Here is a 25,838-nt window from a genome sequence, read left to right as displayed (position 1 = left end):
AAATGTATTACCCTCGTGTTCAACTAGTTCGATATTTTTCCCCAAGAGATCTCACGGGTAAATGAATATATTGGAGTCGAAACGGAGCCTTAAGTCAACATTTCAAAAAAAATTCCCCTTTTTGAGGGCAATTTTCGCAAGTTTTTTCCTTATGTTCGTTCATCTCTCAGAAATTTGACTGTATCGCCCTCTACACACCTCGGATGTGCACGAAATTTTATACATAGAACCCTAAGACACAGGGCTAAAAAATTTGTGCCCATGACCCTCGCATATTCTTTAGTATTCACTATCAAAACATTTCTCGAAACCATATTAGAGAAATCGAAGATTTCTGATAGGGGTACCCCTTTGGTGAATTGGAGATTTCACTAATTTCTCCGAAATGTATTACCCTCGTGTTCAACTAGTTCGATATTTTTCCCCAAGAGATCTCACGGGTAAATGAATATATTGGAGTCGAAACGGAGCCTTAAGTCAACATTTCAAAAAAAATTCCCCTTTTTGAGGGCAATTTTCGCAAGTTTTTTCCTTATGTTCGTTCATCTCTCAGAAATTTGACTGTATCGCCCTCTACACACCTCGGATGTGCACGAAATTTTATACATAGAACCCTAAGACATAGGGCTAAAAAATTTGTGCCCATGACCCTCGCATATTCTTTAGTATTCACTATCAAAATATTGCTCGAAACCATATTAGAAAAATCGAAGATTTCTGAAAGGGGTACCCCTTTGGTGAATAGGAGATTTCACTAATTTCACCGAAATGTATTACCCTCGTGTTCAACTCGTTCGATATTTTTCCCCAAGAGATCTCACGGGTAAATGAATATATTGGAGTCGAAACGGAGCCTTAAGTCAACATTTCAAAAAAAATTCCCCTTTTTGAAGGCAATTTTCGCAAGTTTTTTCCTTATGTTCGTACATCTCTCAGTATTTTGACTGTATCGTCCTCTACACACCTCGGATGTGCACGAAATTTTATACATAGAACCCTAAGACATAGGGCTACAAATTTTGTGCCCATGACCCTCGCATATTCTTTAGTATTCACTATCAAAACATTGCTCGAAACCATATTAGAGAAATCGAAGATTTCTGATAGGGGTACCCCTTTGGTGAATTGGAGATTTCACTAATTTCTCCGAAATGTATTACCCTCGTGTTCAACTAGTTCGATATTTTTCCCCAAGAGATCTCATGGGTAAATGAATATATTGGAGTCGAAACGGTGCCTTAAGTCAACATTTCAAAAAAAATTCCCCTTTTTGAGGGCAATTTTCGCAAGTTTTTTCCTTATGTTCGTTCATGTCTCAGTATTTTGACTGTATCGCCCTCTACACACCTCGCATGTGCACGAAATTTTATACATAGAACCCTAAGACATAGGGCTACAAATTTTGTGCCCATGACCCTCGCATATTCTTTAGTATTCACTATCAAAACATTGCTCGAAACCATATAAGAGAAATCGAAGATTTCTGATTGGGGTACCCCTTTGGTGAATTGGAGATTTCACTAATTTCTCCGAAATTTATTACCCTCGTGTTCAACTCGTTCGATATTTTTCCCCAAGAGATCTCATGGGTAAATGAATATATTGGAGTCGAAACGGTGCCTTAAGTCAACATTTCAAAAAAAATTCCCCTTTTTGAGGGCAATTTTCGCAGGTTTTTTCCTTATGTTCGTTCATCTCTCAGTATTTTGACTGTATCGCCCTCTACACACCTCGCATGTGCACGAAATTTTATACATAGAACCCTAAGACATAGGGCTACAAATTTTGTGCCCATGACCCTCGCATATTCTTTAGTATTCACTATCAAAACATTGCTCGAAACCATATTAGAGAAATCGAAGATTTCTGATAGGGGTACCCCTTTGGTGAATTGGAGATTTCACTAATTTCTCCGAAATGTATTACCCTCGTGTTCAACTAGTTCGATATTTTTCCCCAAGAGATCTCACGGGTAAATGAATATATTGGAGTCGAAACGGAGCCTTAAGTCAACATTTCAAAAAAAATTCCCCTTTTTGAGGGCAATTTTCGCAAGTTTTTTCCTTATGTTCGTTCATCTCTCAGAAATTTGACTGTATCGCCCTCTACACACCTCGGATGTGCACGAAATTTTATACATAGAACCCTAAGACATAGGGCTAAAAAATTTGTGCCCATGACCCTCGCATATTCTTTAGTATTCACTATCAAAATATTGCTCGAAACCATATTAGAAAAATCGAAGATTTCTGAAAGGGGTACCCCTTTGGTGAATAGGAGATTTCACTAATTTCACCGAAATGTATTACCCTCGTGTTCAACTCGTTCGATATTTTTCCCCAAGAGATCTCATGGGTAAATGAATATATTGGAGTCGAAACGGAGCCTTAAGTCAACATTTCAAAAAAAATTCCCCTTTTTGAAGGCAATTTTCGCAAGTTTTTTCCTTATGTTCGTACATCTCTCAGTATTTTGACTGTATCGTCCTCTACACACCTCGCATGTCCACGAAATTTTATACATAGAACCCTAAGACATAGGGCTACAAATTTTGTGCCCATGACCCTCGCATATTCTTTAGTATTCACTATCAAAACATTGCTCGAAACCATATTAGAGAAATCGAAGATTTCTGATAGGGGTACCCCTTTGGTGAATTGGAGATTTCACTAATTTCTCCGAAATGTATTACCCTCGTGTTCAACTAGTTCGATATTTTTCCCCAAGAGATCTCATGGGTAAATGAATATATTGGAGTCGAAACGGTGCCTTAAGTCAACATTTCAAAAAAAATTCCCCTTTTTGAGGGCAATTTTCGCAAGTTTTTTCCTTATGTTCGTTCATGTCTCAGTATTTTGACTGTATCGCCCTCTACACACCTCGGATGTGCACGAAATTTTATACATAGAACCCTAAGACATAGGGCTACAAATTTTGTGCCCATGACCCTCGCATATTCTTTAGTATTCACTATCAAAACATTGCTCGAAACCATATAAGAGAAATCGAAGATTTCTGATTGGGGTACCCCTTTGGTGAATTGGAGATTTCACTAATTTCTCCGAAATTTATTACCCTCGTGTTCAACTCGTTCGATATTTTTCCCCAAGAGATCTCATGGGTAAATGAATATATTGGAGTCGAAACGGTGCCTTAAGTCAACATTTCAAAAAAAATTCCCCTTTTTGAGGGCAATTTTCGCAAGTTTTTTCCTTATGTTCGTTCATCTCTCAGTATTTTGACTGTATCGCCCTCTACACACCTCGCATGTGCACGAAATTTTATACATAGAACCCTAAGACATAGGGCTACAAATTTTGTGCCCATGACCCTCGCATATTCTTTAGTATTCACTATCAAAACATTGCTCGAAACCATATTAGAGAAATCGAAGATTTCTGATAGGGGTACCCCTTTGGTGAATTGGAGATTTCACTAATTTCTCCGAAATGTATTACCCTCGTGTTCAACTAGTTCGATATTTTTCCCCAAGAGATCTCATGGGTAAATGAATATATTGGAGTCGAAACGGTGCCTTAAGTCAACATTTCAAAAAAAATTCCCCTTTTTGAGGGCAATTTTCGCAAGTTTTTTCCTTATGTTCGTTCATGTCTCAGTATTTTGACTGTATCGCCCTCTACACACCTCGGATGTGCACGAAATTTTATACATAGAACCCTAAGACATAGGGCTACAAATTTTGTGCCCATGACCCTCGCATATTCTTTAGTATTCACTATCAAAACATTGCTCGAAACCATATAAGAGAAATCGAAGATTTCTGATTGGGGTACCCCTTCGGTGAATTGGAGATTTCACTAATTTCTCCGAAATTTATTACCCTCGTGTTCAACTCGTTCGATATTTTTCCCCAAGAGATCTCATGGGTAAATGAATATATTGGAGTCGAAACGGTGCCTTAAGTCAACATTTCAAAAAAAATTCCCCTTTTTGAGGGCAATTTTCGCAAGTTTTTTCCTTATGTTCGTTCATCTCTCAGTATTTTGACTGTATCGCCCTCTACACACCTCGGATGTGCACGAAATTTTATACATAGAACCCTAAGACATAGGGCTACAAATTTTGTGCCCATGACCCTCGCATATTCTTTAGTATTCACTATCAAAACATTTCTCGAAACCATATTAGAGAAATCGAAGATTTCTGATAGGGGTACCCCTTTGGTGAATTGGAGATTTCACTAATTTCTCCGAAATGTATTACCCTCGTGTTCAACTAGTTCGATATTTTTCCCCAAGAGATCTCACGGGTAAATGAATATATTGGAGTCGAAACGGAGCCTTAAGTCAACATTTCAAAAAAAATTCCCCTTTTTGAGGGCAATTTTCGCAAGTTTTTTCCTTATGTTCGTTCATCTCTCAGTATTTTGACTGTATCGCCCTCTACACACCTCGGATGTGCACGAAATTTTATACATAGAACCCTAAGACATAGGGCTACAAATTTTGTGCCCATGACCCTCGCATATTCTTTAGTATTCACTATCAAAACATTTCTCGAAACCATATTAGAGAAATCGAAGATTTCTGATAGGGGTACCCCTTTGGTGAATTGGAGATTTCACTAATTTCTCCGAAATGTATTACCCTCGTGTTCAACTAGTTCGATATTTTTCCCCAAGAGATCTCACGGGTAAATGAATATATTGGAGTCGAAACGGAGCCTTAAGTCAACATTTCAAAAAAAATTCCCCTTTTTGAGGGCAATTTTCGCAAGTTTTTTCCTTATGTTCGTTCATCTCTCAGAAATTTGACTGTATCGCCCTCTACACACCTCGGATGTGCACGAAATTTTATACATAGAACCCTAAGACACAGGGCTAAAAAATTTGTGCCCATGACCCTCGCATATTCTTTAGTATTCACTATCAAAACATTTCTCGAAACCATATTAGAGAAATCGAAGATTTCTGATAGGGGTACCCCTTTGGTGAATTGGAGATTTCACTAATTTCTCCGAAATGTATTACCCTCGTGTTCAACTAGTTCGATATTTTTCCCCAAGAGATCTCACGGGTAAATGAATATATTGGAGTCGAAACGGAGCCTTAAGTCAACATTTCAAAAAAAATTCCCCTTTTTGAGGGCAATTTTCGCAAGTTTTTTCCTTATGTTCGTTCATCTCTCAGAAATTTGACTGTATCGCCCTCTACACACCTCGGATGTGCACGAAATTTTATACATAGAACCCTAAGACATAGGGCTAAAAAATTTGTGCCCATGACCCTCGCATATTCTTTAGTATTCACTATCAAAATATTGCTCGAAACCATATTAGAAAAATCGAAGATTTCTGAAAGGGGTACCCCTTTGGTGAATAGGAGATTTCACTAATTTCACCGAAATGTATTACCCTCGTGTTCAACTCGTTCGATATTTTTCCCCAAGAGATCTCATGGGTAAATGAATATATTGGAGTCGAAACGGAGCCTTAAGTCAACATTTCAAAAAAAATTCCCCTTTTTGAAGGCAATTTTCGCAAGTTTTTACCTTATGTTCGTACATCTCTCAGTATTTTGACTGTATCGTCCTCTACACACCTCGCATGTCCACGAAATTTTATACATAGAACCCTAAGACATAGGGCTACAAATTTTGTGCCCATGACCCTCGCATATTCTTTAGTATTCACTATCAAAACATTGCTCGAAACCATATTAGAGAAATCGAAGATTTCTGATAGGGGTACCCCTTTGGTGAATTGGAGATTTCACTAATTTCTCCGAAATGTATTACCCTCGTGTTCAACTAGTTCGATATTTTTCCCCAAGAGATCTCATGGGTAAATGAATATATTGGAGTCGAAACGGTGCCTTAAGTCAACATTTCAAAAAAAATTCCCCTTTTTGAGGGCAATTTTCGCAAGTTTTTTCCTTATGTTCGTTCATCTCTCAGTATTTTGACTGTATCGCCCTCTACACACCTCGCATGTGCACGAAATTTTATACATAGAACCCTAAGACATAGGGCTACAAATTTTGTGCCCATGACCCTCGCATATTCTTTAGTATTCACTATCAAAACATTGCTCGAAACCATATTAGAGAAATCGAAGATTTCTGATAGGGGTACCCCTTTGGTGAATTGGAGATTTCACTAATTTCTCCGAAATGTATTACCCTCGTGTTCAACTAGTTCGATATTTTTCCCCAAGAGATCTCATGGGTAAATGAATATATTGGAGTCGAAACGGGGCCTTAAGTCAACATTTCAAAAAAAATTCCCCTTTTTGAGGGCAATTTTCGAAAGTTTTTTCCTTATGTTCGTTCATCTCTCAGAAATTTGACTGTATCGCCCTCTACACACCTCGGATGTGCACGAAATTTTATACATAGAACCCTAAGACATAGGGCTACAAATTTTGTGCCCATGACCCTCGCATATTCTTTAGTATTCACTATCAAAATATTGCTCGAAACCATATTAGAAAAATCGAAGATTTCTGAAAGGGGTACCCCTTTGGTGAATAGGAGATTTCACTAATTTCACCGAAATGTATTACCCTCGTGTTCAACTCGTTCGATATTTTTCCCCAAGAGATCTCACGGGTAAATGAATATATTGGAGTCGAAACGGAGCCTTAAGTCAACATTTCAAAAAAAATTCCCCTTTTTGAAGGCAATTTTCGCAAGTTTTTTCCTTATGTTCGTACATCTCTCAGTATTTTGACTGTATCGTCCTCTACACACCTCGGATGTGCACGAAATTTTATACATAGAACCCTAAGACATAGGGCTACAAATTTTGTGCCCATGACCCTCGCATATTCTTTAGTATTCACTATCAAAACATTGCTCGAAACCATATTAGAGAAATCGAAGATTTCTGATAGGGGTACCCCTTTGGTGAATTGGAGATTTCACTAATTTCTCCGAAATGTATTACCCTCGTGTTCAACTAGTTCGATATTTTTCCCCAAGAGATCTCATGGGTAAATGAATATATTGGAGTCGAAACGGTGCCTTAAGTCAACATTTCAAAAAAAATTCCCCTTTTTGAGGGCAATTTTCGCAAGTTTTTTCCTTATGTTCGTTCATGTCTCAGTATTTTGACTGTATCGCCCTCTACACACCTCGGATGTGCACGAAATTTTATACATAGAACCCTAAGACATAGGGCTACAAATTTTGTGCCCATGACCCTCGCATATTCTTTAGTATTCACTATCAAAACATTGCTCGAAACCATATAAGAGAAATCGAAGATTTCTGATTGGGGTACCCCTTTGGTGAATTGGAGATTTCACTAATTTCTCCGAAATTTATTACCCTCGTGTTCAACTCGTTCGATATTTTCCCCCAAGAGATCTCATGGGTAAATGAATATATTGGAGTCGAAACGGAGCCTTAAGTCAACATTTCAAAAAAAATTCCCCTTTTTGAGGGCAATTTTCGCAAGTTTTTTCCTTATGTTCGTTCATGTCTCAGTATTTTGACTGTATCGCCCTCTACACACCTCGGATGTGCACGAAATTTTATACATAGAACCCTAAGACATAGGGCTACAAATTTTGTGCCCATGACCCTCGCATATTCTTTAGTATTCACTATCAAAACATTGCTCGAAACCATATAAGAGAAATCGAAGATTTCTGATTGGGGTACCCCTTTGGTGAATTGGAGATTTCACTAATTTCTCCGAAATTTATTACCCTCGTGTTCAACTAGTTCGATATTTTTCCCCAAGAGATCTCATGGGTAAATGAATATATTGGAGTCGAAACGGTGCCTTAAGTCAACATTTCAAAAAAAATTCCCCTTTTTGAGGGCAATTTTCGCAAGTTTTTTCCTTATGTTCGTTCATGTCTCAGTATTTTGACTGTATCGCCCTCTACACACCTCGGATGTGCACGAAATTTTATACATAGAACCCTAAGACATAGGGCTACAAATTTTGTGCCCATGACCCTCGCATATTCTTTAGTATTCACTATCAAAACATTGCTCGAAACCATATAAGAGAAATCGAAGATTTCTGATTGGGGTACCCCTTTGGTGAATTGGAGATTTCACTAATTTCTCCGAAATTTATTACCCTCGTGTTCAACTCGTTCGATATTTTCCCCCAAGAGATCTCATGGGTAAATGAATATATTGGAGTCGAAACGGAGCCTTAAGTCAACATTTCAAAAAAAATTCCCCTATTTGAGGGCAATTTTCGCAAGTTTTTTCCTTATGTTCGTTCATGTCTTAGTATTTTGACTGTATCTCCCTCTACACACCTCGGATGTGCACGAAATTTTATACATAGAACCCTAAGACATAGGGCTACAAATTTTGTGCCCATGACCCTCGCATATTCTTTAGTATTCACTATCAAAACATTGCTCGAAACCATATAAGAGAAATCGAAGATTTCTGATTGGGGTACCCCTTTGGTGAATTGGAGATTTCACTAATTTCTCCGAAATTTATTACCCTCGTGTTCAACTCGTTCGATATTTTCCCCCAAGAGATCTCATGGGTAAATGAATATATTGGAGTCGAAACGGAGCCTTAAGTCAACATTTCAAAAAAAATTCCCCTTTTTGAGGGCAATTTTCGCAAGTTTTTTCCTTATGTTCGTTCATGTCTCAGTATTTTGACTGTATCGCCCTCTACACACCTCGGATGTGCACGAAATTTTATACATAGAACCCTAAGACATAGGGCTACAAATTTTGTGCCCATGACCCTCGCATATTCTTTAGTATTCACTATCAAAACATTGCTCGAAACCATATAAGAGAAATCGAAGATTTCTGATTGGGGTACCCCTTTGGTGAATTGGAGATTTCACTAATTTCTCCGAAATTTATTACCCTCGTGTTCAACTCGTTCGATATTTTCCCCCAAGAGATCTCATGGGTAAATGAATATATTGGAGTCGAAACGGAGCCTTAAGTCAACATTTCAAAAAAAATTCCCCTTTTTGAGGGCAATTTTCGCAAGTTTTTTCCTTATGTTCGTTCATGTCTCAGTATTTTGACTGTATCTCCCTCTACACACCTCGGATGTGCACGAAATTTTATACATAGAACCCTAAGACATAGGGCTACAAATTTTGTGCCCATGACCCTCGCATATTCTTTAGTATTCACTATCAAAACATTGCTCGAAACCATATAAGAGAAATCGAAGATTTCTGATTGGGGTACCCCTTTGGTGAATTGGAGATTTCACTAATTTCTCCGAAATTTATTACCCTCGTGTTCAACTAGTTCGATATTTTTCCCCAAGAGATCTCATGGGTAAATGAATATATTGGAGTCGAAACGGTGCCTTAAGTCAACATTTCAAAAAAAATTCCCCTTTTTGAGGGCAATTTTCGCAAGTTTTTTCCTTATGTTCGTTCATGTCTCAGTATTTTGACTGTATCGCCCTCTACACACCTCGGATGTGCACGAAATTTTATACATAGAACCCTAAGACATAGGGCTACAAATTTTGTGCCCATGACCCTCGCATATTCTTTAGTATTCACTATCAAAACATTGCTCGAAACCATATAAGAGAAATCGAAGATTTCTGATTGGGGTACCCCTTTGGTGAATTGGAGATTTCACTAATTTCTCCGAAATTTATTACCCTCGTGTTCAACTCGTTCGATATTTTCCCCCAAGAGATCTCATGGGTAAATGAATATATTGGAGTCGAAACGGAGCCTTAAGTCAACATTTCAAAAAAAATTCCCCTTTTTGAGGGCAATTTTCGCAAGTTTTTTCCTTATGTTCGTTCATGTCTTAGTATTTTGACTGTATCTCCCTCTACACACCTCGGATGTGCACGAAATTTTATACATAGAACCCTAAGACATAGGGCTACAAATTTTGTGCCCATGACCCTCGCATATTCTTTAGTATTCACTATCAAAACATTGCTCGAAACCATATAAGAGAAATCGAAGATTTCTGATTGGGGTACCCCTTTGGTGAATTGGAGATTTCACTAATTTCTCCGAAATTTATTACCCTCGTGTTCAACTCGTTCGATATTTTCCCCCAAGAGATCTCATGGGTAAATGAATATATTGGAGTCGAAACGGAGCCTTAAGTCAACATTTCAAAAAAAATTCCCCTTTTTGAGGGCAATTTTCGCAAGTTTTTTCCTTATGTTCGTTCATGTCTCAGTATTTTGACTGTATCGCCCTCTACACACCTCGGATGTGCACGAAATTTTATACATAGAACCCTAAGACATAGGGCTAGAAATTTTGTGCCCATGACCCTCGCATATTCTTTAGTATTCACTATCAAAACATTGCTCGAAACCATATTAGAGAAATCGAAGATTTCTGATAGGGGTACCCCTTTGGTGAATTGGAGATTTCACTAATTTCTCCGAAATGTATTACCCTCGTGTTCAACTAGTTCGATATTTTTCCCCAAGAGATCTCATGGGTAAATGAATATATTGGAGTCGAAACGGTGCCTTAAGTCAACATTTCAAAAAAAATTCCCCTTTTTGAGGGCAATTTTCGCAAGTTTTTTCCTTATGTTCGTTCATGTCTCAGTATTTTGACTGTATCGCCCTCTACACACCTCGGATGTGCACGAAATTTTATACATAGAACCCTAAGACATAGGGCTACAAATTTTGTGCCCATGACCCTCGCATATTCTTTAGTATTCACTATCAAAACATTGCTCGAAACCATATAAGAGAAATCGAAGATTTCTGATTGGGGTACCCCTTTGGTGAATTGGAGATTTCACTAATTTCTCCGAAATTTATTACCCTCGTGTTCAACTCGTTCGATATTTTCCCCCAAGAGATCTCATGGGTAAATGAATATATTGGAGTCGAAACGGAGCCTTAAGTCAACATTTCAAAAAAAATTCCCCTTTTTGAGGGCAATTTTCGCAAGTTTTTTCCTTATGTTCGTTCATGTCTCAGTATTTTGACTGTATCGCCCTCTACACACCTCGGATGTGCACGAAATTTTATACATAGAACCCTAAGACATAGGGCTACAAATTTTGTGCCCATGACCCTCGCATATTCTTTAGTATTCACTATCAAAACATTGCTCGAAACCATATAAGAGAAATCGAAGATTTCTGATTGGGGTACCCCTTTGGTGAATTGGAGATTTCACTAATTTCTCCGAAATTTATTACCCTCGTGTTCAACTCGTTCGATATTTTCCCCCAAGAGATCTCATGGGTAAATGAATATATTGGAGTCGAAACGGAGCCTTAAGTCAACATTTCAAAAAAAATTCCCCTTTTTGAGGGCAATTTTCGCAAGTTTTTTCCTTATGTTCGTTCATGTCTCAGTATTTTGACTGTATCGCCCTCTACACACCTCGGATGTGCACGAAATTTTATACATAGAACCCTAAGACATAGGGCTACAAATTTTGTGCCCATGACCCTCGCATATTCTTTAGTATTCACTATCAAAACATTGCTCGAAACCATATAAGAGAAATCGAAGATTTCTGATTGGGGTACCCCTTTGGTGAATTGGAGATTTCACTAATTTCTCCGAAATTTATTACCCTCGTGTTCAACTAGTTCGATATTTTTCCCCAAGAGATCTCATGGGTAAATGAATATATTGGAGTCGAAACGGTGCCTTAAGTCAACATTTCAAAAAAAATTCCCCTTTTTGAGGGCAATTTTCGCAAGTTTTTTCCTTATGTTCGTTCATGTCTCAGTATTTTGACTGTATCGCCCTCTACACACCTCGGATGTGCATGAAATTTTATACATAGAACCCTAAGACATAGGGCTACAAATTTTGTGCCCATGACCCTCGCATATTCTTTAGTATTCACTATCAAAACATTGCTCGAAACCATATAAGAGAAATCGAAGATTTCTGATTGGGGTACCCCTTTGGTGAATTGGAGATTTCACTAATTTCTCCGAAATTTATTACCCTCGTGTTCAACTCGTTCGATATTTTCCCCCAAGAGATCTCATGGGTAAATGAATATATTGGAGTCGAAACGGAGCCTTAAGTCAACATTTCAAAAAAAATTCCCCTTTTTGAGGGCAATTTTCGCAAGTTTTTTCCTTATGTTCGTTCATGTCTTAGTATTTTGACTGTATCTCCCTCTACACACCTCGGATGTGCACGAAATTTTATACATAGAACCCTAAGACATAGGGCTACAAATTTTGTGCCCATGACCCTCGCATATTCTTTAGTATTCACTATCAAAACATTGCTCGAAACCATATAAGAGAAATCGAAGATTTCTGATTGGGGTACCCCTTTGGTGAATTGGAGATTTCACTAATTTCTCCGAAATTTATTACCCTCGTGTTCAACTCGTTCGATATTTTCCCCCAAGAGATCTCATGGGTAAATGAATATATTGGAGTCGAAACGGTGCCTTAAGTCAACATTTCAAAAAAAATTCCCCTTTTTGAGGGCAATTTTCGCAAGTTTTTTCCTTATGTTCGTTCATGTCTCAGTATTTTGACTGTATCGCCCTCTACACACCTCGGATGTGCATGAAATTTTATACATAGAACCCTAAGACATAGGGCTACAAATTTTGTGCCCATGACCCTCGCATATTCTTTAGTATTCACTATCAAAACATTGCTCGAAACCATATAAGAGAAATCGAAGATTTCTGATTGGGGTACCCCTTTGGTGAATTGGAGATTTCACTAATTTCTCCGAAATTTATTACCCTCGTGTTCAACTAGTTCGATATTTTTCCCCAAGAGATCTCATGGGTAAATGAATATATTGGAGTCGAAACGGTGCCTTAAGTCAACATTTCAAAAAAAATTCCCCTTTTTGAGGGCAATTTTCGCAAGTTTTTTCCTTATGTTCGTTCATGTCTCAGTATTTTGACTGTATCGCCCTCTACACACCTCGGATGTGCACGAAATTTTATACATAGAACCCTAAGACATAGGGCTACAAATTTTGTGCCCATGACCCTCGCATATTCTTTAGTATTCACTATCAAAACATTGCTCGAAACCATATAAGAGAAATCGAAGATTTCTGATTGGGGTACCCCTTTGGTGAATTGGAGATTTCACTAATTTCTCCGAAATTTATTACCCTCGTGTTCAACTAGTTCGATATTTTTCCCCAAGAGATCTCATGGGTAAATGAATATATTGGAGTCGAAACGGTGCCTTAAGTCAACATTTCAAAAAAAATTCCCCTTTTTGAGGGCAATTTTCGCAAGTTTTTTCCTTATGTTCGTTCATGTCTCAGTATTTTGACTGTATCGCCCTCTACACACCTCGGATGTGCACGAAATTTTATACATAGAACCCTAAGACATAGGGCTACAAATTTTGTGCCCATGACCCTCGCATATTCTTTAGTATTCACTATCAAAACATTGCTCGAAACCATATAAGAGAAATCGAAGATTTCTGATTGGGGTACCCCTTTGGTGAATTGGAGATTTCACTAATTTCTCCGAAATTTATTACCCTCGTGTTCAACTCGTTCGATATTTTCCCCCAAGAGATCTCATGGGTAAATGAATATATTGGAGTCGAAACGGAGCCTTAAGTCAACATTTCAAAAAAAATTCCCCTTTTTGAGGGCAATTTTCGCAAGTTTTTTCCTTATGTTCGTTCATGTCTTAGTATTTTGACTGTATCTCCCTCTACACACCTCGGATGTGCACGAAATTTTATACATAGAACCCTAAGACATAGGGCTACAAATTTTGTGCCCATGACCCTCGCATATTCTTTAGTATTCACTATCAAAACATTGCTCGAAACCATATAAGAGAAATCGAAGATTTCTGATTGGGGTACCCCTTTGGTGAATTGGAGATTTCACTAATTTCTCCGAAATTTATTACCCTCGTGTTCAACTCGTTCGATATTTTCCCCCAAGAGATCTCATGGGTAAATGAATATATTGGAGTCGAAACGGAGCCTTAAGTCAACATTTCAAAAAAAATTCCCCTTTTTGAGGGCAATTTTCGCAAGTTTTTTCCTTATGTTCGTTCATGTCTCAGTATTTTGACTGTATCGCCCTCTACACACCTCGGATGTGCACGAAATTTTATACATAGAACCCTAAGACATAGGGCTAGAAATTTTGTGCCCATGACCCTCGCATATTCTTTAGTATTCACTATCAAAACATTGCTCGAAACCATATTAGAGAAATCGAAGATTTCTGATAGGGGTACCCCTTTGGTGAATTGGAGATTTCACTAATTTCTCCGAAATGTATTACCCTCGTGTTCAACTAGTTCGATATTTTTCCCCAAGAGATCTCATGGGTAAATGAATATATTGGAGTCGAAACGGTGCCTTAAGTCAACATTTCAAAAAAAATTCCCCTTTTTGAGGGCAATTTTCGCAAGTTTTTTCCTTATGTTCGTTCATGTCTCAGTATTTTGACTGTATCGCCCTCTACACACCTCGGATGTGCACGAAATTTTATACATAGAACCCTAAGACATAGGGCTACAAATTTTGTGCCCATGACCCTCGCATATTCTTTAGTATTCACTATCAAAACATTGCTCGAAACCATATAAGAGAAATCGAAGATTTCTGATTGGGGTACCCCTTTGGTGAATTGGAGATTTCACTAATTTCTCCGAAATTTATTACCCTCGTGTTCAACTCGTTCGATATTTTCCCCCAAGAGATCTCATGGGTAAATGAATATATTGGAGTCGAAACGGAGCCTTAAGTCAACATTTCAAAAAAAATTCCCCTTTTTGAGGGCAATTTTCGCAAGTTTTTTCCTTATGTTCGTTCATGTCTCAGTATTTTGACTGTATCGCCCTCTACACACCTCGGATGTGCACGAAATTTTATACATAGAACCCTAAGACATAGGGCTACAAATTTTGTGCCCATGACCCTCGCATATTCTTTAGTATTCACTATCAAAACATTGCTCGAAACCATATAAGAGAAATCGAAGATTTCTGATTGGGGTACCCCTTTGGTGAATTGGAGATTTCACTAATTTCTCCGAAATTTATTACCCTCGTGTTCAACTAGTTCGATATTTTTCCCCAAGAGATCTCATGGGTAAATGAATATATTGGAGTCGAAACGGTGCCTTAAGTCAACATTTCAAAAAAAATTCCCCTTTTTGAGGGCAATTTTCGCAAGTTTTTTCCTTATGTTCGTTCATGTCTCAGTATTTTGACTGTATCGCCCTCTACACACCTCGGATGTGCATGAAATTTTATACATAGAACCCTAAGACATAGGGCTACAAATTTTGTGCCCATGACCCTCGCATATTCTTTAGTATTCACTATCAAAACATTGCTCGAAACCATATAAGAGAAATCGAAGATTTCTGATTGGGGTACCCCTTTGGTGAATTGGAGATTTCACTAATTTCTCCGAAATTTATTACCCTCGTGTTCAACTCGTTCGATATTTTCCCCCAAGAGATCTCATGGGTAAATGAATATATTGGAGTCGAAACGGAGCCTTAAGTCAACATTTCAAAAAAAATTCCCCTTTTTGAGGGCAATTTTCGCAAGTTTTTTCCTTATGTTCGTTCATGTCTTAGTATTTTGACTGTATCTCCCTCTACACACCTCGGATGTGCACGAAATTTTATACATAGAACCCTAAGACATAGGGCTACAAATTTTGTGCCCATGACCCTCGCATATTCTTTAGTATTCACTATCAAAACATTGCTCGAAACCATATAAGAGAAATCGAAGATTTCTGATTGGGGTACCCCTTTGGTGAATTGGAGATTTCACTAATTTCTCCGAAATTTATTACCCTCGTGTTCAACTCGTTCGATATTTTCCCCCAAGAGATCTCATGGGTAAATGAATATATTGGAGTCGAAACGGAGCCTTAAGTCAACATTTCAAAAAAAATTCCCCTTTTTGAGGGCAATTTTCGCAAGTTTTTTCCTTATGTTCGTTCATGTCTCAGTATTTTGACTGTATCGCCCTCTACACACCTCGGATGTGCACGAAATTTTATACATAGAACCCTAAGACATAGGGCTACAAATTTTTTGCCCATGACCCTCGCATATTCTTTAGTATTCACTATCAAAACATTGCTCGAAACCATATAAGAGAAATCGAAGATTTCTGATTGGGGTACCCCTTTGGTGAATTGGAGATTTCACTAATTTCTCCGAAATTTATTACCCTCGTGTTCAACTCGTTCGATATTTTCCCCCAAGAGATCTCATGGGTAAATGAATATATTGGAGTCGAAACGGAGCCTTAAGTCAACATTTCAAAAAAAATTCCCCTTTTTGAGGGCAATTTTCGCAAGTTTTTTCCTTATGTTCGTTCATGTCTCAGTATTTTGACTGTATCTCCCTCTACACACCTCGGATGTGCACGAAATTTTATACATAGAACCCTAAGACATAGGGCTACAAATTTTGTGCCCATGACCCTCGCATATTCTTTAGTATTCACTATCAAAACATTGCTCGAAACCATATAAGAGAAATCGAAGATTTCTGATTGGGGTACCCCTTTGGTGAATTGGAGATTTCACTAATTTCTCCGAAATTTATTACCCTCGTGTTCAACTAGTTCGATATTTTTCCCCAAGAGATCTCATGGGTAAATGAATATATTGGAGTCGAAACGGTGCCTTAAGTCAACATTTCAAAAAAAATTCCCCTTTTTGAGGGCAATTTTCGCAAGTTTTTTCCTTATGTTCGTTCATGTCTCAGTATTTTGACTGTATCGCCCTCTACACACCTCGGATGTGCACGAAATTTTATACATAGAACCCTAAGACATAGGGCTACAAATTTTGTGCCCATGACCCTCGCATATTCTTTAGTATTCACTATCAAAACATTGCTCGAAACCATATAAGAGAAATCGAAGATTTCTGATTGGGGTACCCCTTTGGTGAATTGGAGATTTCACTAATTTCTCCGAAATTTATTACCCTCGTGTTCAACTCGTTCGATATTTTCCCCCAAGAGATCTCATGGGTAAATGAATATATTGGAGTCGAAACGGAGCCTTAAGTCAACATTTCAAAAAAAATTCCCCTTTTTGAGGGCAATTTTCGCAAGTTTTTTCCTTATGTTCGTTCATGTCTTAGTATTTTGACTGTATCGCCCTCTACACACCTCGGATGTGCACGAAATTTTATACATAGAACCCTAAGACATAGGGCTACAAATTTTGTGCCCATGACCCTCGCATATTCTTTAGTATTCACTATCAAAACATTGCTCGAAACCATATAAGAGAAATCGAAGATTTCTGATTGGGGTACCCCTTTGGTGAATTGGAGATTTCACTAATTTCTCCGAAATTTATTACCCTCGTGTTCAACTCGTTCGATATTTTCCCCCAAGAGATCTCATGGGTAAATGAATATATTGGAGTCGAAACGGAGCCTTAAGTCAACATTTCAAAAAAAATTCCCCTTTTTGAGGGCAATTTTCGCAAGTTTTTTCCTTATGTTCGTTCATGTCTCAGTATTTTGACTGTATCGCCCTCTACACACCTCGGATGTGCACGAAATTTTATACATAGAACCCTAAGACATAGGGCTAGAAATTTTGTGCCCATGACCCTCGCATATTCTTTAGTATTCACTATCAAAACATTGCTCGAAACCATATAAGAGAAATCGAAGATTTCTGATTGGGGTACCCCTTTGGTGAATTGGAGATTTCACTAATTTCTCCGAAATTTATTACCCTCGTGTTCAACTCGTTCGATATTTTCCCCCAAGAGATCTCATGGGTAAATGAATATATTGGAGTCGAAACGGAGCCTTAAGTCAACATTTCAAAAAAAATTCCCCTTTTTGAGGGCAATTTTCGCAAGTTTTTTCCTTATGTTCGTTCATGTCTCAGTATTTTGACTGTATCTCCCTCTACACACCTCGGATGTGCACGAAATTTTATACATAGAACCCTAAGACATAGGGCTACAAATTTTGTGCCCATGACCCTCGCATATTCTTTAGTATTCACTATCAAAACATTGCTCGAAACCATATAAGAGAAATCGAAGATTTCTGATTGGGGTACCCCTTTGGTGAATTGGAGATTTCACTAATTTCTCCGAAATTTATTACCCTCGTGTTCAACTAGTTCGATATTTTTCCCCAAGAGATCTCATGGGTAAATGAATATATTGGAGTCGAAACGGTGCCTTAAGTCAACATTTCAAAAAAAATTCCCCTTTTTGAGGGCAATTTTCGCAAGTTTTTTCCTTATGTTCGTTCATGTCTCAGTATTTTGACTGTATCGCCCTCTACACACCTCGGATGTGCACGAAATTTTATACATAGAACCCTAAGACATAGGGCTACAAATTTTGTGCCCATGACCCTCGCATATTCTTTAGTATTCACTATCAAAACATTGCTCGAAACCATATAAGAGAAATCGAAGATTTCTGATTGGGGTACCCCTTTGGTGAATTGGAGATTTCACTAATTTCTCCGAAATTTATTACCCTCGTGTTCAACTCGTTCGATATTTTCCCCCAAGAGATCTCATGGGTAAATGAATATATTGGAGTCGAAACGGAGCCTTAAGTCAACATTTCAAAAAAAATTCCCCTTTTTGAGGGCAATTTTCGCAAGTTTTTTCCTTATGTTCGTTCATGTCTTAGTATTTTGACTGTATCTCCCTCTACACACCTCGGATGTGCACGAAATTTTATACATAGAACCCTAAGACATAGGGCTACAAATTTTGTGCCCATGACCCTCGCATATTCTTTAGTATTCACTATCAAAACATTGCTCGAAACCATATAAGAGAAATCGAAGATTTCTGATTGGGGTACCCCTTTGGTGAATTGGAGATTTCACTAATTTCTCCGAAATTTATTACCTCGTGTTCAACTCGTTCGATATTTTCCCCCAAGAGATCTCATGGGTAAATGAATATATTGGAGTCGAAACGGAGCCTTAAGTCAACATTTCAAAAAAAATTCCCCTTTTTGAGGGCAATTTTCGCAAGTTTTTTCCTTATGTTCGTTCATGTCTCAGTATTTTGACTGTATCGCCCTCTACACACCTCGGATGTGCACGAAATTTTATACATAGAACCCTAAGACATAGGGCTACAAATTTTGTGCCCATGACCCTCGCATATTCTTTAGTATTCACTATCAAAACATTGCTCGAAACCATATAAGAGAAATCGAAGATTTCTGATTGGGGTACCCCTTTGGTGAATTGGAGATTTCACTAATTTCTCCGAAATTTATTACCCTCGTGTTCAACTCGTTCGATATTTTCCCCCAAGAGATCTCATGGGTAAATGAATATATTGGAGTCGAAACGGAGCCTTAAGTCAACATTTCAAAAAAAATTCCCCTTTTTGAGGGCAATTTTCGCAAGTTTTTTCCTTATGTTCGTTCATGTCTCAGTATTTTGACTGTATCTCCCTCTACACACCTCGGATGTGCACGAAATTTTATACATAGAACCCTAAGACATAGGGCTACAAATTTTGTGCCCATGACCCTCGCATATTCTTTAGTATTCACTATCAAAACATTGCTCGAAACCATATAAGAGAAATCGAAGATTTCTGATTGGGGTACCCCTTTGGTGAATTGGAGATTTCACTAATTTCTCCGAAATTTATTACCCTGGTGTTCAACTCGTTCGATATTTTCCCCCAAGAGATCTCATGGGTAAATGAATATATTGGAGTCGAAACGGAGCCTTAAGTCAACATTTCAAAAAAAATTCCCCTTTTTGAGGGCAATTTTCGCAAGTTTTTTCCTTATGTTCGTTCATGTCTCAGTATTTTGACTGTATCGCCCTCTACACACCTCGGATGTGCACGAAATTTTATACATAGAACCCTAAGACATAGGGCTACAAATTTTGTGCCCATGACCCTCGCATATTCTTTAGTATTCACTATCAAAACATTGCTCGAAACCATATAAGAGAAATCGAAGATTTCTGATTGGGGTACCCCTTTGGTGAATTGGAGATTTCACTAATTTCTCCGAAATTTATTACCCTCGTGTTCAACTAGTTCGATATTTTTCCCCAAGAGATCTCATGGGTAAATGAATATATTGGAGTCGAAACGGTGCCTTAAGTCAACATTTCAAAAAAAATTCCCCTTTTTGAGGGCAATTTTCGCAAGTTTTTTCCTTATGTTCGTTCATGTCTCAGTATTTTGACTGTATCGCCCTCTACACACCTCGGATGTGCACGAAATTTTATACATAGAACCCTAAGACATAGGGCTACAAATTTTGTGCCCATGACCCTCGCATATTCTTTAGTATTCACTATCAAAACATTGCTCGAAACCATATAAGAGAAATCGAAGATTTCTGATTGGGGTACCCCTTTGGTGAATTGGAGATTTCACTAATTTCTCCGAAATTTATTACCCTCGTGTTCAACTCGTTCGATATTTTCCCCCAAGAGATCTCATGGGTAAATGAATATATTGGAGTCGAAACGGAGCCTTAAGTCAACATTTCAAAAAAAATTCCCCTTTTTGAGGGCAATTTTCGCAAGTTTTTTCCTTATGTTCGTTCATGTCTCAGTATTTTGACTGTATCGCCCTCTACACACCTCGGATGTGCACGAAATTTTATACATAGAACCCTAAGACATAGGGCTACAAATTTTGTGCCCATGACCCTCGCATATTCTTTAGTATTCACTATCAAAACATTGCTCGAAACCATATTAGAGAAATCGAAGATTTCTGATAGGGGTACCCCTTTGGTGAATTGGAGATTTCACTAATTTCTCCGAAATGTATTACCCTCGTGTTCAACTAGTTCGATATTTTTCCCCAAGAGATCTCATGGGTAAATGAATATATTGGAGTCGAAACGGTGCCTTAAGTCAACATTTCAAAAAAAATTCCCCTTTTTGAGGGCAATTTTCGCAAGTTTTTTCCTTATGTTCGTTCATGTCTCAGTATTTTGACTGTATCGCCCTCTACACACCTCGGATGTGCACGAAATTTTATACATAGAACCCTAAGACATAGGGCTACAAATTTTGTGCCCATGACCCTCGCATATTCTTTAGTATTCACTATCAAAACATTGCTCGAAACCATATAAGAGAAATCGAAGATTTCTGATTGGGGTACCCCTTTGGTGAATTGGAGATTTCACTAATTTCTCCGAAATTTATTACCCTCGTGTTCAACTCGTTCGATATTTTCCCCCAAGAGATCTCATGGGTAAATGAATATATTGGAGTCGAAACGGAGCCTTAAGTCAACATTTCAAAAAAAATTCCCCTTTTTGAGGGCAATTTTCGCAAGTTTTTTCCTTATGTTCGTTCATGTCTCAGTATTTTGACTGTATCGCCCTCTACACACCTCGGATGTGCACGAAATTTTATACATAGAACCCTAAGACATAGGGCTACAAATTTTGTGCCCATGACCCTCGCATATTCTTTAGTATTCACTATCAAAACATTGCTCGAAACCATATAAGAGAAATCGAAGATTTCTGATTGGGGTACCCCTTTGGTGAATTGGAGATTTCACTAATTTCTCCGAAATTTATTACCCTCGTGTTCAACTAGTTCGATATTTTTCCCCAAGAGATCTCATGGGTAAATGAATATATTGGAGTCGAAACGGTGCCTAAAGTCAACATTTCAAAAAAAATTCCCCTTTTTGAGGGCAATTTTCGCAAGTTTTTTCCTTATGTTCGTTCATGTCTCAGTATTTTGACTGTATCGCCCTCTACACACCTCGGATGTGCACGAAATTTTATACATAGAACCCTAAGACATAGGGCTACAAATTTTGTGCCCATGACCCTCGCATATTCTTTAGTATTCACTATCAAAACATTGCTCGAAACCATATAAGAGAAATCGAAGATTTCTGATTGGGGTACCCCTTTGGTGAATTGGAGATTTCACTAATTTCTCCGAAATTTATTACCCTCGTGTTCAACTCGTTCGATATTTTCCCCCAAGAGATCTCATGGGTAAATGAATATATTGGAGTCGAAACGGAGCCTTAAGTCAACATTTCAAAAAAAATTCCCCTTTTTGAGGGCAATTTTCGCAAGTTTTTTCCTTATGTTCGTTCATGTCTCAGTATTTTGACTGTATCGCCCTCTACACACCTCGGATGTGCACGAAATTTTATACATAGAACCCTAAGACATAGGGCTACAAATTTTGTGCCCATGACCCTCGCATATTCTTTAGTATTCACTATCAAAACATTGCTCGAAACCATATAAGAGAAATCGAAGATTTCTGATTGGGGTACCCCTTTGGTGAATTGGAGATTTCCCTAATTTCTCCGAAATTTATTACCCTCGTGTTCAACTAGTTCGATATTTTTCCCCAAGAGATCTCATGGGTAAATGAATATATTGGAGTCGAAACGGTGCCTTAAGTCAACATTTCAAAAAAAATTCCCCTTTTTGAGGGCAATTTTCGCAAGTTTTTTCCTTATGTTCGTTCATGTCTCAGTATTTTGACTGTATCGCCCTCTACACACCTCGGATGTGCACGAAATTTTATACATAGAACCCTAAGACATAGGGCTACAAATTTTGTGCCCATGACCCTCGCATATTCTTTAGTATTCACTATCAAAACATTGCTCGAAACCATATAAGAGAAATCGAAGATTTCTGATTGGGGTACCCCTTTGGTGAATTGGAGATTTCACTAATTTCTCCGAAATTTATTACCCTCGTGTTCAACTAGTTCGATATTTTTCCCCAAGAGATCTCATGGGTAAATGAATATATTGGAGTCGAAACGGTGCCTAAAGTCAACATTTCAAAAAAAATTCCCCTTTTTGAGGGCAATTTTCGCAAGTTTTTTCCTTATGTTCGTTCATGTCTCAGTATTTTGACTGTATCGCCCTCTACACACCTCGGATGTGCACGAAATTTTATACATAGAACCCTAAGACATAGGGCTACAAATTTTGTGCCCATGACCCTCGCATATTCTTTAGTATTCACTATCAAAACATTGCTCGAAACCATATAAGAGAAATCGAAGATTTCTGATTGGGGTACCCCTTTGGTGAATTGGAGATTTCACTAATTTCTCCGAAATTTATTACCCTCGTGTTCAACTCGTTCGATATTTTCCCCCAAGAGATCTCATGGGTAAATGAATATATTGGAGTCGAAACGGAGCCTTAAGTCAACATTTCAAAAAAAATTCCCCTTTTTGAGGGCAATTTTCGCAAGTTTTTTCCTTATGTTCGTTCATGTCTCAGTATTTTGACTGTATCGCCCTCTACACACCTCGGATGTGCACGAAATTTTATACATAGAACCCTAAGACATAGGGCTACAAATTTTGTGCCCATGACCCTCGCATATTCTTTAGTATTCACTATCAAAACATTGCTCGAAACCATATAAGAGAAATCGAAGATTTCTGATTGGGGTACCCCTTTGGTGAATTGGAGATTTCCCTAATTTCTCCGAAATTTATTACCCTCGTGTTCAACTAGTTCGATATTTTTCCCCAAGAGATCTCATGGGTAAATGAATATATTGGAGTCGAAACGGTGCCTTAAGTCAACATTTCAAAAAAAATTCCCCTTTTTGAGGGCAATTTTCGCAAGTTTTTTCCTTATGTTCGTTCATGTCTCAGTATTTTGACTGTATCGCCCTCTACACACCTCGGATGTGCACGAAATTTTATACATAGAACCCTAAGACATAGGGCTACAAATTTTGTGCCCATGACCCTCGCATATTCTTTAGTATTCACTATCAAAACATTGCTCGAAACCATATAAGAGAAATCGAAGATTTCTGATTGGGGTACCCCTTTGGTGAATTGGAGATTTCACTAATTTCTCCGAAATTTATTACCCTCGTGTTCAACTCGTTCGATATTTTCCCCCAAGAGATCTCATGGGTAAATGAATATATTGGAGTCGAAACGGAGCCTTAAGTCAACATTTCAAAAAAAATTCCCCTTTTTGAGGGCAATTTTCGCAAGTTTTTTCCTTATGTTCGTTCATGTCTCAGTATTTTGACTGTATCGCCCTCTACACACCTCGGATGTGCACGAAATTTTATACATAGAACCCTAAGACATAGGGCTACAAATTTTGTGCCCATGACCCTCGCATATTCTTTAGTATTCACTATCAAAACATTGCTCGAAACCATATAAGAGAAATCGAAGATTTCTGATTGGGGTACCCCTTTGGTGAATTGGAGATTTCACTAATTTCTCCGAAATTTATTACCCTCGTGTTCAACTCGTTCGATATTTTTCCCCAAGAGATCTCATGGGTAAATGAATATATTGGAGTCGAAACGGTGCCTTAAGTCTACATTTCAAAAAAAATTCCCCTTTTTGAGGGCAATTTTCGCAAGTTTTTTCCTTATGTTCGTTCATCTCTCAGTATTTTGACTGTATCGCCCTCTACACACCTCGGATGTGCACGAAATTTTATACATAGAACCCTAAGACATAGGGCTACAAATTTTGTGCCCATGACCCTCGCATATTCTTTAGTATTCACTATCAAAACATTGCTCGAAACCATATTAGAGAAATCGAAGATTTCTGATAGGGGTACCCATTTGGTGAATTGGAGATTTCACTAATTTCTCCGAAATGTATTACCCTCGTGTTCAACTAGTTCGATATTTTTCCCCAAGAGATCTCACGGGTAAATGAATATATTGGAGTCGAAACGGAGCCTTAAGTCAACATTTCAAAATAAATTCCCCTTTTTGAGGGCAATTTTCGCAAGTTTTTTCCTTATGTTCGTTCATCTCTCAGAAATTTGACTGTATCGCCCTCTACACACCTCGGATGTGCACGAAATTTTATACATAGAACCCTAAGACATAGGGCTAAAAAATTTGTGCCCATGACCCTCGCATATTCTTTAGTATTCACTATCAAAATATTGCTCGAAACCATATTAGAAAAATCGAAGATTTCTGAAAGGGGTACCCCTTTGGTGAATAGGAGATTTCACTAATTTCACCGAAATGTATTACCCTCGTGTTCAACTAGTTCGATATTTTTCCCCAAGAGATCTCATGGGTAAATGAATATATTGGAGTCGAAACGGAGCCTTAAGTCAACATTTCAAAAAAAATTCCCCTTTTTGAAGGCAATTTTCGCAAGTTTTTTCCTTATGTTCGTACATCTCTCAGTATTTTGACTGTATCGTCCTCTACACACCTCGGATGTGCACGAAATTTTATACATAGAACCCTAAGACATAGGGCTAAAAAATTTGTGCCCATGACCCTCGCATATTCTTTAGTATTCACTATCAAAACATTGCTCGAAACCATATAAGAGAAATCGAAGATTTCTGATTGGGGTACCCCTTTGGTGAATTGGAGATTTCACTAATTTCTCCGAAATGTATTACCCTCGTGTTCAACTAGTTCGATATTTTTCCCCAAGAGATCTCATGGGTAAATGAATATATTGGAGTCGAAACGGTGCCTTAAGTCAACATTTCAAAAAAAATTCCCCTTTTTGAGGGCAATTTTCGCAAGTTTTTTCCTTATGTTCGTTCATGTCTCAGTATTTTGACTGTATCGCCCTCTACACACCTCGCATGTCCACGAAATTTTATACATAGAACCCTAAGACATAGGGCTACAAATTTTGTGCCCATGACCCTCGCATATTCTTTAGTATTCACTATCAAAACATTGCTCGAAACCATATTAGAGAAATCGAAGATTTCTGATTGGGGTACCCCTTTGGTGAATTGGAGATTTCACTAATTTCTCCGAAATGTATTACCCTCGTGTTCAACTCGTTCGATATTTTCCCCCAAGAGATCTCATGGGTAAATGAATATATTGGAGTCGAAACGGTGCCTTAAGTCAACATTTCAAAAAAAATTCCCCTTTTTGAGGGCAATTTTCGCAAGTTTTTTCCTTATGTTCGTTCATGTCTCAGTATTTTGA

The sequence above is a fragment of the Humulus lupulus genome, chromosome 1, assembly GCF_963169125.1.
Source record: "Humulus lupulus chromosome 1, drHumLupu1.1, whole genome shotgun sequence".
NCBI lineage: Eukaryota > Viridiplantae > Streptophyta > Magnoliopsida > Rosales > Cannabaceae > Humulus > Humulus lupulus.
Note: the sequence above shows the minus strand (reverse complement) of the source record.